Source organism: Trichechus manatus, unplaced genomic scaffold (assembly GCF_000243295.1).
Source record: "Trichechus manatus latirostris isolate Lorelei unplaced genomic scaffold, TriManLat1.0 scaffold00232, whole genome shotgun sequence".
Classification (NCBI taxonomy): domain Eukaryota; kingdom Metazoa; phylum Chordata; class Mammalia; order Sirenia; family Trichechidae; genus Trichechus; species Trichechus manatus.
Window position 1 is genome coordinate 2,162,003 of NW_004444168.1, and position 13,754 is coordinate 2,175,756.

Consider the following 13,754-nt stretch of genomic DNA (forward strand, 5'->3'; position numbering starts at 1 on the left):
TGCTGAATTCTATTGGCTAGAATTTTGTTAAGAATTTTGCATCTACATTCATGAGAGATATTGGTCGGTAATTTTCTTTTTTTTTTTAGGTGTCTTTCTCTAGCTTTGCTATCAGCGTTATGCCGGATTCATAGAATGATTGTGGAAGTATTCCTTCCTTTTCTATGCTCTGAAATAGTTTGAGTAGAAGCGGTGTGAGCTCTTTTCTGAATGTTTGGTAGAATTCTCCAGTGAAGCTGTCTGGGCCAGGGCTTTTTTTTGTTGTTGTTGTTGGAAGTTTTTTTTTTTTTTTTTTAATTTAAATTACCTCTTCAATCTCTTCTATTGTTATGGGTCTGTTCAGATTTTCTGTCTCAGTTTGTGTTAACTTAGTTAGGAAATGTGTTTCTAGAAATTTGTCCGTTTCCTCCAGGTTCTCAAATTTGTTAGAGTACAATTTTTCATAGTATTCTGTTATAATCCTTTTTATTTCAGTTGGGCATGTTGTAATATCCCCCATCTCGTTTCTTATTTGGGTTGTTTTCTTCCTCTCCTATTTTTATTTTGTCAGTTTGGTCAATGGTTTGTCAATTTTCTTGATCTTTTCAAAGAACCAACTTTTGTTTTTGTTGATCCTTTCTATTGTTTTTCTGTTCTCTTATTTGTTTGTGCTCTAATCTTTGTTATTTCCTTTCTTCTGGTGCCTGTGGGTTTCTCTTGTTGTTCTCTGTCTATTTGTTCTTGTTGTAGTGCTAATGTTTTGATTTTGACCTGTTCTTCTTTTAGATGTGTGTGTTTATTGCCATAAATTGACCTCTGAGCACTGCCCTTGCTGTGTCCCACAGGTTTTGATATGATGTATTTTCATTCTCATTTGATTCTAGAAATCTTTTGATTCCTTCTTTGATTTCTTATATTTTCCAATTGTTTTTAAGCAAGGTGTTATTCAGTTTCCATATATTTGATTCTTTTTCCTTGCTTTTCCTTTTATTGATTTCTACTTTTATGGAGTTGTGATCAGAGAGAATGCTTTGTATTTTTTTGATGTTTTGGGTTTTATTGAGGGTTGCTTTGTGGCCTAAAATGTGGTCTATTCTGGAGAATGTTCCATGTGTGTTGGAAAATAATTTGTACTTTGCTGCTGTTGGGTGGAGTGTTCTACATATGTTGATGAGGTCAAGTTGGTTGATTGTGGGCTTTAGATCTTCTGTAGCTTTGTTAAGTTTCTTTCTAGATGTTCTTTCCTTTACTGAGAGTGGAGTGTTTAAGTCTCCTACTATTATTGTGGAACTGTCTATTTCTCTTTTCACTGCTGTTAGAGTTTGTTTTATGTATTTTGGAGCCTTGTTTGCTTGGGTAGATATTTATTAAGGTTATGTTTTCTTGGTGGATTTTTTCTTTAATCATTATAAAATGTCCTTCCTTGTCTTTTATGGTTGATTTAGCCCTAAAGTCTACTTTATCTATGATTAGTATTGCCACTTCTACTCTTTTTTGGTAACTGTTTGCTTTATATATCTATTTTTTTGTCTTTTGATTTTTAATATATTTAGCTCTTTGTGTCTAAGATGTGTCTCTTGTAGACAGCGTATTGATGAGTCATTTTTTTTTTTTTTAAATCCATTCTCCCACTCTCTGTCTCTTTAGGGGTGCATTTAAACCATTTACATTCAGTGTGATCGTTGATAGGTGTAAGTTTATTGCTGTTATATGGTTGTGCTTTTTTCTTTTTTCTGTGATGCTGGTGTTTTCTTTGTTCCTCTTACTTTCCTGTGCTGAGTTCCTTTTGTTTGCGTATTTTCTTTTCTTTTCTTTAGTTGTTGTCAATTTTGTGTTTACTGAGTTTATGTCTTTCTTCTTTTTTATTTTCTTAGTAAGTTTGTTAACTTTCTTTGTGTTTATTTTGAAATTTACCATTACCTTCCTAAGTTTGAACCAGTCTTTTATTACTTGATATCTCCTTGACTTCTTCATTTGAAAGTTCTATATTTACATCATTTACTCCCTTCATCATTTATTGAAGTTGTCATCATTTACAGATTGATGTCTCCCTTTCCCCGTTTTAAATTCTTTAGCTTTGTTTTTAAATTGACAGTTCTTTACCTAGCTTGGTTTCTGAGTGATGCTGTCCTGGGTCCCAGACTCTGGTTGTTGTCTGATATTGTAAGTTCTCTAATGGAAGGACTCCCTTTAATATTTCTTGTTATGTTTGCTTTGGTTTTTATGAGTTCCCTTAATTTCTTTTTATCTGGAAATGTCCTAATTTCACCATCGTATTTGAGAGAGAGTTTTACAGAATATATTCGTCTTGATTGACAGTTTTTTTCTTTCAATATTTTATATATGTCATCCCATTATCTTCTTGCCTGCATAGTTTCTGTCAAGTAATCAGAGCTTAGTCTTATTGTTTCTCTTTGTAAGTGACTTTTTGTTTTTCTAGAGCTGCTCTGAGGATTCTTTCTTTATCTTTGGTTTTGGAAAGTGTGATTATGATATGTCTTGGTGACTTTTTTGGGGGCTATTCTTTATGGGATTTTTTGAGCTTCTTGAATGGTCAGCTTCTCATCTTTCATGATATTTAGGAAGTTTTCTGCCAGCAAATCTTCAACAATCTTCTCTGTGTTTTCCATTTTCTCTACTCTTCTGGAACTCAAATCACATGCAAATTTTTACTGATTGTGTCCCACATACTTCTTAGGTTTTCTTCCTTTGATTTTTCTTCAAAGTGTCAGCCATGATTTGTCTTCAATCTCGCTGATTCTGTCTTCTATTGTTTCAAATTTGTTCCTAAAATCTATTGAGTTGTCCATTTCTGAAATTTTGTTGTTTATCTTTTGAATTTCTACTAATTGTTTTTGTATGATTTCTAATTATTTATTTTATCATTTTGTTCTTTTATTGTTTTCCTGAATTCTCCTATTGTTTTGTCTATGTTTCCCTTGATTTTGGATGTATTTTCATTGGTTTTGTCTGTTTTCCATGATTTTATCTATTTTTCCTCATTTTTGTCTGTGTTTTCCTTGATCTCTTTCATAAGTTCTTAGAGAGCCCTAAATATTAGTCTTTTGAATTCCTTATCAGGTAGTTCCACTGCCTTTTCTTCTACTGGAAGGTTATCTGATTCTTTATTTTGGTCACTTGCTGGGACCATCTTGTCCTTCTTTATCATATGTTTCAATTTTGTTTACTGTCTCTGAAACATTAAGGTATTATTTCCTTTATTTATTGATTGTATGGTTATTTGTTTCATCCTGATTTTTTGTTTTGTTTTGCTATGTCAGGGCTGGCAGGCCTGGCTAGCTTTGCTGTTTGTTGATCTGTGGACAGTATAGCTGTCACCACCTTATCCAGGTGGGCAAGGGAGCAGCAGGCAGGGTTAGACCACTTTGCTCTATACTGGTTCAGTGAGGTCGCTGAGGGCAGACTGGGTGGGCACTGTCTGCCTCCTGATGTTGGTCCAGCAGAGTAGGAGCATTCACATCCCTATGCCAGATAGGCGTAGTGTCAGATGGGGAGTGGGAAGGGCTTGATTCCCACTATCCAGCAGCTGGTCAAGTGGCAGGAGGGGAAGGGCAGTGTGAGCCCAGTGTGACTTTTGCTAAGACTATGAGATTTCCTTTGAGGTCTTAATAAAAATATGTCACAGTCACTTTAGGTTATCGGTGGATTTGAATGTGGAAGATAAAGCCTAGGTGATACTTCAGATATTATTGCTGCCATGTTCAAGTGTTTGGTCAATATTATCATCATCTTCTTTTATGAAACAGACACTTTGATTGATAAATAGATACATAATCCACAAGAACTGAGGCATTCCTGACTCTTTTTATCTTATATGTACCTCTGCCTCCCCTCCACACTTATACAGAAAAATATAATTATTTTAGGCCATATTTGTCTTTTAACACAAATGTACAGACACAAACTTATTGTTTCAAGCCTTTCGTTTTAATGCTTGAGGATTGAATCATAGGAAGAAAGTGAAACAGAGAACCTATTTATTTGACATTTTGTGTTGACTTGAGGGTGTCAGAGACACTGAATTTTCATAATATCATGATGAGATGTAGACATATCAAAAGTTTGAAACAGAAACAGAGTCATGGAGACCAAAAATGAAAGAGGCCTAATATCTCATATTCAGAGATCTTTTATTATTAATGTTAATAATAATGATAACTATAATTTATAGATTAATATGTATACTAGCACTTTACATGCATCATCATAATTAATATTTATAATAAACTAGTAGGGTTAATATTTATTCCATCATCAGATGAGGAAGTCAAGACTCAGAGAGTTTAAGTAGACTGACAAGGTTTCATTCCTAGAATATGAAAGGACCAGAATTTAAACCCACATCTGTCCGACTCTATAACATGTTTTTCCTAATACATTGTGCAGACTCCACCGTACTTTTAACTATAAAGTTTAACGAGATGTGGCCCTTTCTCTTGAAACAAACCATAAAGACACTGATAGGATTTATATAATTTAGATAAAGTGTAAAGTAGTGGATGAACAAAGGACTGTTTATGCAATCAGTGTGGTCCTAACTCAGTCAGTGAGTCCCTCAGAGAGGCAGAAGACAGCAGACTCTGAAATTTGAAGGGTGAGAAGAACCAACTAAGGTAAAAGAGGAGGAAGAAAGAATATCTAAAAGGTATATGTAAAATGGGATGGTATACTCATATAACCTCAAGAATGTTAGAACGACTAAAGCAAAATGTACACATAGGAGTATGTTAAGTATAAAACAAGAGGAGCAGACTGAAAAATAGACTTTGAAAACATACTTTTATGCTAGTCTTAAAAGTATGACTTTATTCCATCGATTAAATTTACTGAAGGATTTTAACCATAGGAGTGACAAGATAACATCTGCATCTTAGGAAAACTCCTCTGACTTCAGGATGGAGAGTGAGTTGGAAAGAAGTTATAGCAAAGCGGAGATATCCAAAGAAGCCATCCAGATGAGACAAGTTGGGAGTGTGAACTAAGGCAAAGTCATTGGTGTTAAGAGAAAGGAAAGGGTATAACCCCTGATATCACATTAAAAAATATAAAGTTAACAGGAATTGGTGAATGAGTAAGAGGGTTGAGAGATAAGGATGATTAAGCAAGTTTCCAGGGTTTCGACTGTGTTAGGTAGGGAGATAGTGATGTAATTCATAGAAATATGGAAAAAAAGAAGTGGAAAAGATTTGGGGAAAAACTTCTGTTGTTGTTAGGTGCAGACGAGTCTGTTCTAACTCACAGCAACCCCAAGTACAACAGAACAAAATATTACCTGGTCCTGCACTATCCTCACAAATGTTGCTATGTTTGAGCCCATTGTTGCAGCAAGGGTGTAGTGAGGATAATGAGCCCAGGGGAAATCTTTAAGTTGAGTTTCTCCAAATTCGAGTGCCCAGGGGCAATCTCTAAGTTATCCTCCCCCTCAATTTCAAGATGAATAGATATTTATAGCAGCAAAGTGTCAGCAAAAATGCCTTTCCCCACTTGTCTGGCTGCCTCAGTCAGGCGCCTTTCATATTTGTGGCCCCACAGAATGTCATTCTGCACCTATCTGGCACCCAATGTACTTGCATATGCGTGCCCCTCTCTGCCTTCCCCCCTCCCCCGACTATGCCTCTGTACAGCCATTGTGTCAATCCATCTCTTTGAGGGTCTTCCTCTCTTTCGCTGGCCCTCTATTTTACCGAGCATGTCTTTCTCCAGGTGCTGTTCCCTCTTGATAACACGTTCAGAGTATGTGAGATGAAGCCTTGCCATCCTTACTTCTAAGGAGGAATCAGGCTGTACTTCTTCTAAGACAAATTTTTCGTTCTTCTGGTAGTCCAGGGCATATTCAATATTGTTCACTAACACCATAGTTCAAAGGCATCGATTCTCCTTTGATCTTCCTTATTCATTGTCCAGCTTTTGCATACTCATGAGGTGACTGAAAATACCATGGCTTGGGTAATGCTCTTTAGTCCTCAAGGTGATATCTTTGCTTTTTAATACTTTAAAGAGTTTTTTTTTTTTTTTTTTTCAGCAGATTTGCCCAATGCAATACATTGTTAGATTTCTTGACTACGGCTTCCCTGGGCATTGACTGTAGATCAAAGTAAAATGAAATTCTTGACAACTTCAATCTTTCTCCCTTTATCATGATGCTTATTGGTCCAGTTGTGAGGATTTTTGTTTTCTTTATGTTGAGGTGCAGTCCATACTGAAGACTGTAGTCTTTGATGTTCATCAGCAGATGCTTCAAGTTCTCTTCAGTTTCAGCAAACAAGGTTGTGTCATCTGCATAACACAGGTTGTTAAAGAGTCTTCCTCTGATCCTGATGCCTTGTTCTTCTTCATATAGTCCAGCTTCTCAGATTATTTACTCTGCATACAGATTGAATAAGTATGGTGAAAGGATACAACCCTGACACAAACTGTTCCTGACTTTAAATCATGCAGTATCCCCTTGTTCTTTTTGAATGACTACCTCTTGGTCTGTGTACAGGTTCCGCATGAGCACAATTAAGAGTTTTGGAATTCCCATTCTTTGCAATATTATCCATAATTTGTTATGATCCACACAGTCAAATGCCTTTGCGTAGTCAATAAAACACAGATAAACATCTTTCTAGTATTCTCTGTTTTCAGCCGGGATCCATCTGACATCAGCAATGATATCCCTCTTTCCACATTCTCTTCTGAGTATGGCTTGAATTTCTGGCAGTTCCCTGCTGATGTACTGTTGCAGCCGTTTTTTGAAATCTTTATCAAAATTTTTCTTGCATGTGATATTAATGATATTCCTCAATAATTTCTGCATTCTGTTGAATCACCTTTCTTTGGAATGGGCACAAATATGGATCTCTTCCAGTCAGTTGGCCAGATAGCTGTCTTCCAAATTTCTTGGCATAGGCAAGTGAGTGATTTCAGCATTGTATCTGCTTGTTGAAACATCTCAATTGTTATTTTGTCCATTCCTGGAGCCTCGTTTTTCACCATTGTCTTCAGTGCAGCTTGGACTTCTTCCTTCAGTGTCATCAGTTTTTGATCATATGTTGCTTCCTGAAATGGTTGAACATCAACCAATTCTTTTTGGTATAGTGACTCTGTGTATTCCTTTCATGTTCTTTTGATACTTCCTGCTTTATTCAACCTTTTGCCCATAGAATTTGTCAATATTACAACTCAAGGCTTGAATTTTTTCTCCCATTCTTTCAGCTTGAGAAATGCTGAGTGTGGTCTTCCCTTCTGGTTTTCTAACTCCAGGTCTTTGCAAATTTCATGGTAATACTTTACTTTGTCTTCACAAGCTACCCTTTGAAATCTTCTTTTCAGCTCTTTTACTTCATCATAATAGGTGAGTTAATTCAATTTTGAATTTGTTGAGTATGTAGTATAGAGGTAATATAGAAGACAAATGAAAAGATAGACTTGTGTTTCAGCAAGATCTTTTATTTATAAACAAGATCTGGAAGAAAAGAAAGTGTAAAAGTATTTAAAACCATGAGAATGAATGAATTCAATCACAGACCATGTACAGAATAGGGAAGAGAGGAGAGGATGGAACACTGGAATAGACAACGTGTAATGGATAAAAAAATGTAGAACTCAAAGGGACTGAGATTGTGGGTTGGGAGTGTAGAAGGAACAACCATAGAGTGCTATGTCATGGAAACTGAAGAGACTAATTTAAAAAATAGCACATATATAGTGTTCAGTAATATTAAGATGTCAATAAAGAGAATTCTTTAGTGTTGACATTTCCAAGATATAAGTAACTGAATGGTAGAGTTTAAATATATCTCCCAAAGGAACATATGTTTGCTCTTAACTCTAGATAAAACTAGACCTCTCTTCATTTAGACATATGATGTCTCACCCTTAAAAATATTATCTTAATGAAAGGAGATTCTCTTTCTTTTTTCTATCTTTATTCTCTGTGTTTCAGTTTAAGCTTTTTTGTTCTTCTCAAGAAGATGGTACCCAGCTCTGGAAAATGTGAGAAGTCATCAGGAGTGGAGAAATCATGACTTTTGCTTCTTTTCCCTCTTCTCTCTCTAAGTCATTGATGATGGCCCTTAGCAATTCCAACTGGAGGCCACCTCAACCTTCTTTTTTCCTGGTAGCTATACCAGGTCTGGAGGAAAGCCAGCACTGGATAGCATTGCACCTAGGTATCCTTTACGTCCTTGCTCTGGTGGGAAATGTCACCACTCTCTTCATCATCTGGACTGACCCATCCCTGCACCAGCCCATGTACCTCTTCTTGGCCATGCTTGCTACCATTGACCTGGTCCTGTCCTCCTCCACTGCACCCAAAACCCTTGCAGTACTCTTGGTTCATGCCCATGATATTGAGTATACTGTATGCTTGATCCAGATGTTCTTTATCTGTGCATTCTTCTCCATGGAGTCAGGTGTGCTTGTGGCCATGGCTCTAGATTGCTATGTAGCCATTTGTCACCCTCTGCACCATTCCATCATCCTGCATCCAGAGGTCATAGGGCACATTGGAGTGGCAGTGCTAGTGCAAGGATTACTCCTTCTCACCCCTTTCCCCATCCTGCTGCAATGCCACATCTTCTGTGAGGCCACCATCATAGACCATGTCTACTGTGAACATGTGGCTGTGGTAAAACTTGCCTGCTCGGATACTACAGTGAACAGAACCTATGGGCTGGCAGTGGCACTGCTTGTGATTGGACTAGATGTTCTAGTTATTGCTATTTCCTAAGCTCTCATCCTGCAGGCAGTTCTAAATGTACCAGGGAATGAGACCCAACTTAAGGCCTTTAGTACATGAGAGTCCCATGTTTGTGTCATTCTGATCTTCTATGTCCCTGGAATATTCTCCTTCCTCACCGCTTTGGCCACCATGTGCCTCATCACATCCATGTTCTTCTGGCCACACTTTACCTCCTGCTCTCAATCCTTTTGTCTATGGAGTGAAGACTCGGCAGATCCGTCAGCGGGTACTCAGGATATTCTACATACAAGCACAGATCTAAACACACCCTAATTATGTTCTTCTGAGGCTCCTTCCAAGAACACTACCAGGAGCCCATGGCTGGTCCAGGTGGTATAGATAGAGGCCATTTCACAATAAGTAGTCCTTCCAGTCCTACTAGTCCCATGTTAAAAAACACCCATGGGCACTTGGCTCTATAGCCTATTGGGATGTACCTGGCTAGCTGGATTTGTTAATATTTTCCCCATAGTTTTTTTTTTTTTGTTCCTGACCCCAACAATTCCCCACTCACAGTGTCAGAGGGACTTGGATATGGGAAAAAATAGATGACAGCTCCAGATACCCTTACCCAGAACTGACAATGCAGAATCATCTGGAATGGAAATGGGAACTCCAGATTTTACCTGGCTTCAGTCTTAGAGTATCTTTAAACTCTCTATTGCTGTGTGCTCCAGATCACTGGGCTGCTGGTCTTTCTCTCAAAGCACCTGAGTTACAAAGTGAGAGCACATTTTTCATAGCAAGGTGGGTGTTACTCATTTATTTAGAAAAATTAACTGGTGTAAGATCTTTAATATGTTCTAGGAATAATAAGATATCATCCCTATTTTCAAGGAAAAAATACGTATGTGTAGTGGATTTCTTTAAAAGAATCTATGTTTGAAATTAAAAAAATTATTTATATTTTTGGTTAGGGTACAGAGAGAATAAGACCAAGTATTGAATATGTGTATGTTGTATGTGTATGTTTTATGAGTATTAATTTAACACAACAAATTAACCATGCATTTATCAACATGTAATAAACTCTAAAATGTGCTAGATTCTAGTGCTGCTAAACATTGCTTTATTAAGAAATGTACATGTAATTATGCTACCTGGAAAATTAGCTCCTGTTTATGAAGTGTTGGATATAGAGATAGGTCAATCAGATCCCCAGTTCTGATAACAGGAACTTGATTCAACTTTGCAAGGGGACTGTAACTATCAGTGGATTACGTCCTGTTTGTTGAATGTTGTCTTAAGACCTACCTGGCTTCACTCTTTTGTGTTCCTAAAAAGTAACATTTTTTTTACAGTCCTAGAAGTCAAGTCTTTGCTACCTTGAGGTAGGATGCCCAGGAGCTGAGAGTAACTTATCTTGAGATTCCGTATTAGTAGAAGGGTTGAGTACCTGGCTGATGTTTCTACTTTTTACTTTTTTTTTAAAAAAAAAATTTTACTCCCGTTAAATAGTTTTCTGTTACAAAACCTGAGTGTTATGTCTTTAATTTGCCTGGTACATTGGGTGGGTTAGAAAGGATGGATATAGGCTGTTTTTATTGCACAGTAAGTTACAAATTCCCATGACCTTATTTACTTGTAAGTTTTCCTGGGAGATATTTGAAACAACTTTCTTGATCCTAGAGGTACTCAGTTTTTGTAGGTTATATATTCTTAAGACTTGTTCCATTTTACCTAAATTTTCAAATTGTTTTTAATACCCTTATTACAGTTTAATATCTATAGCATTTATCGTTATCCCTCTTTATCATTTCTAAAATTTTTATTGGTTCTCTCCTATCTGTTTCTCTGGTAAATCTTGCCAGAATTTGTCACTTTATTAGTATTTTTTCAAAGAACTATATGTTGGCTCTATTGATCTCTAATATACTTCTGGATTCTGATGCATTAATTTCTACCTTTTGTTATTTCATTCTTTATAGCTTTGTATTTCTCTTTTTCTAACTTTGCAGTTGGATATATAAGCTTTCAAGTGCATATGTTTCATTATAAATACAAATAATGTTTATACATTAAGTAGGTGTTGATATTTAGTATTTTATTATTATTTAGTTCTATTTTATAATTTTATTATGATTCTTCTTTAACTCAAGAATTATTTAGAAAACATAAGATTTTTCTAGGTACAATTTCATTATGGATTTTTAATTTAATAGCGTTATGGTCGAAGAACACTGCCTAAATGATACCAAATGTTTTGATTAAACTTGGTTTATAGTCCAGACAGCTATAGACAGACAGTTCGGGTCTGCCTGACTCTGGATCCTCTCCATGACACAGCACTCCTTCCTCAGATGCAATTGGAACTCTAGATCTGCTCTTTAGGCCATCACTCTGTCATTTTTGTGAACCTCCTGTTTCCCATAGACGTCTTCTCTTTAGACTTCCCCCTTCAGAGTCAGGAATAAATAAATAGTGGCCCAGAGCCCAGAGATGGCACTATCTTTTTCTGACCACAACTGTGGTCAGAGACCAGTGGAGTATCTTAGATGGCTGCTCACAGGCTTTTAAGACCCCAGACCCTACTCACCAAGGTAGAATGTAGAACACTGTCTTTATAAACTATGTTATGCCAGTTGAGCTAGATGTTCTCCAAGACCATGGTCCCCACAGCTGGAGGATTTGATTTTGGATAGGAGCATCCATAGTAACTAGACAGAAAGTAGAAATAAAAGTGCAAATGCAGATAGGTGGGTAGATGTTGTTGTACATACTTGTGGAAGTTCTCTTCTTGCCTCTATGTTTCCAGGGAAGAAAAAGCAATGCCTTCTATCTCTGAGAGTGATGATAGGAAAGAAAGTACTGGAAGTTTGAGGAGAGAAGAAAAGGTATAACATTGTCTTCTAAAGAGTGGGAGAGTAAATGGAAAGGGAAATGTACTATAATTGCCATGTAACACAAAAAGTTAGGTGAGCATATCTCCCAATTTGCTCACGAAGGTTCCAATTTATATCTGTTGTCTATATGTAATGGAGCCCTGATTCCACAATAGTTAAGAGCTTGACTGCTAACCAAAAGATTAGTAGTTCGAATCCACAAGTCACTCCTTGGAAACCCTATGGAGGCAGTTCTACTCTGTCCTATAGGGTCTCTACAAGTCGACATCAACTCGACGGCAAAGGATTTTGTTTTGTGTAATTACCACTAGTTCCTGCCTTTCATTCTCAAATTATATAAGTCTCCTAACTAATTTTTTTTTTTAATTTAGCAATCTTAAATTTAAAATTAGGTGAGTCAGCACATTTATAACTTTTTACCCCATGGCTTCAGGTACAAGATGGGGGGAGAGTTACATTTAAATAGGGCTGCAGTGTTGGGGAAAAAGCACAGTGTGTGTATGTGTGTGTGTGTGTGTGTGTGTGTGTGTGTATTAGATGGGGAGAGAGAGAAAAAAGAGAAATTTGGGTTGTATTAAAGAGTGATTCTAAAAATGGACCATGAAATTAAAGCTAAAGAAAGAAATTAAGAAATGAGGAAACGTGAAAAGTTGGTTGTATCTGTTGATTATCAATGCCTTGGAATTCAAGGATTGTTGAATTGGGAAGTGAAGAAGAAAAACAGGAGATGGTGTAAGGGACTGGAATGTCTAAAACTGTGCTTACAAATAACTTGCAAATATTTGTGTGAATACAAATTCTAAGGTATTTCCAAGGAATTAAGTAGATGAGGCATTTGGAGGAAAGGTGAGACTACTAAGAATCCAATGATTCCCGTTATCGACTGCTGCATAACAATTACTCCAAAACTTACTCATTTCAAACAACCATTTAGTATTATTTCTTATGGTTCTGTAGATTTACTGAAATCAGCTGGGCAGTTCTCACTCGAGGTCTCTCTATCTCTCTCTTTCTCTCTCTCTCTGTCATGTAGCTGCAATTAGATTTTGATGGAGTTGTAGTCATCTCTAACTAGAGTTGGTGCAGTTGATTCTGGATGTTATCTAGGAGTTCAGCCAGAGCTGTCAGCTGCATGACCTCTCCATATGGCTTGAGATTCTCACAGCATGGTGGCTATGTTCTAGAGAGAGTGTCCAAAAAGCAAATATTCCAAGACATCGATGGAGAAGCTGTATGGTTTCTTATAACCTAACATTGAATGCCCCAAAATGTCATATCTACTGCATTCTATTTTTCAAGCTAGTCCCTAAGGCCAGATACAAGGGGAGGGAGATTAGATTGTGACACTTGGGGTAGGGACAAAGCCATATCGCAGAAGAGGGATGCAAGATACAGTTTTGTGCATCTTTGGAAAATAAAATCTGCAACCTTGTATCCTCTGACCATATTAATGTACATGCAAAATGCATTCATTCCATTCCCTTAGACCCCCAAAATTTTTATTCCCATTATGGGATCAGTTCAGAGTACAGGATCTTATCCTCTAAATCAGGTCAAAGTATGAATGAGGTTCCTTGAGTACAGTTCCTTGTATGTGGCTCTTTGAGTGCAATTCCTCTAAATTTGAAGACATGTGAACTAAAAAGATGATTATCTGACCGCTACACATCCAATGAGGAGACCTGTTGGTGCACTGGTTAAAGCATTCAGCTGCTAACCAAAAGGTTGGCGGTTCAAACCCGTCAACTGCTCCACAAGAGAAAGATGTAGCAGTCTGCTTCCATAAAGATTTACAGCCCTGGAAACCCTATGGGGCAGTTCTACCCTCTCTTATAATGTTATTACCAGTTGGAATCGACGTGATAGCAGTGTGTATATGGGTACACATCCAATATGCAATGGTTATGCAGAGATAAGGTAACTGCAGTAGTTTCTCATATTCAATATGCAATGGTTATACATAGATAAGATAGCTGCAGTAGTTTCTCATATTCAAAAGTGGGAGAGGCATATAGCAGTCAATGGTCTATTACAGTTCCAAAATCCAGCTGGGGATATATCACTGGGTTCTTAATAAGGACCGGATCCAGCTTCCTGGGAATGATTCTCCATGACTCATGGCTAAACCCCTGGACAATCAGGTTTATAGTCTATGTTATCCTTGCTTTTCAATGAGAAATGACTTG

General features: G+C 37.1%; 1 pseudogene; it reads left to right on the top strand.

The window, feature by feature from the left end:
* The first annotated feature begins 8,005 nt into the window (after window positions 1-8,005).
* LOC111822907 (olfactory receptor 52L1-like) lies at window positions 8,006-9,056 on the top strand (annotated as a pseudogene).
* The last annotated feature ends 4,698 nt before the right edge of the window (window positions 9,057-13,754 follow it).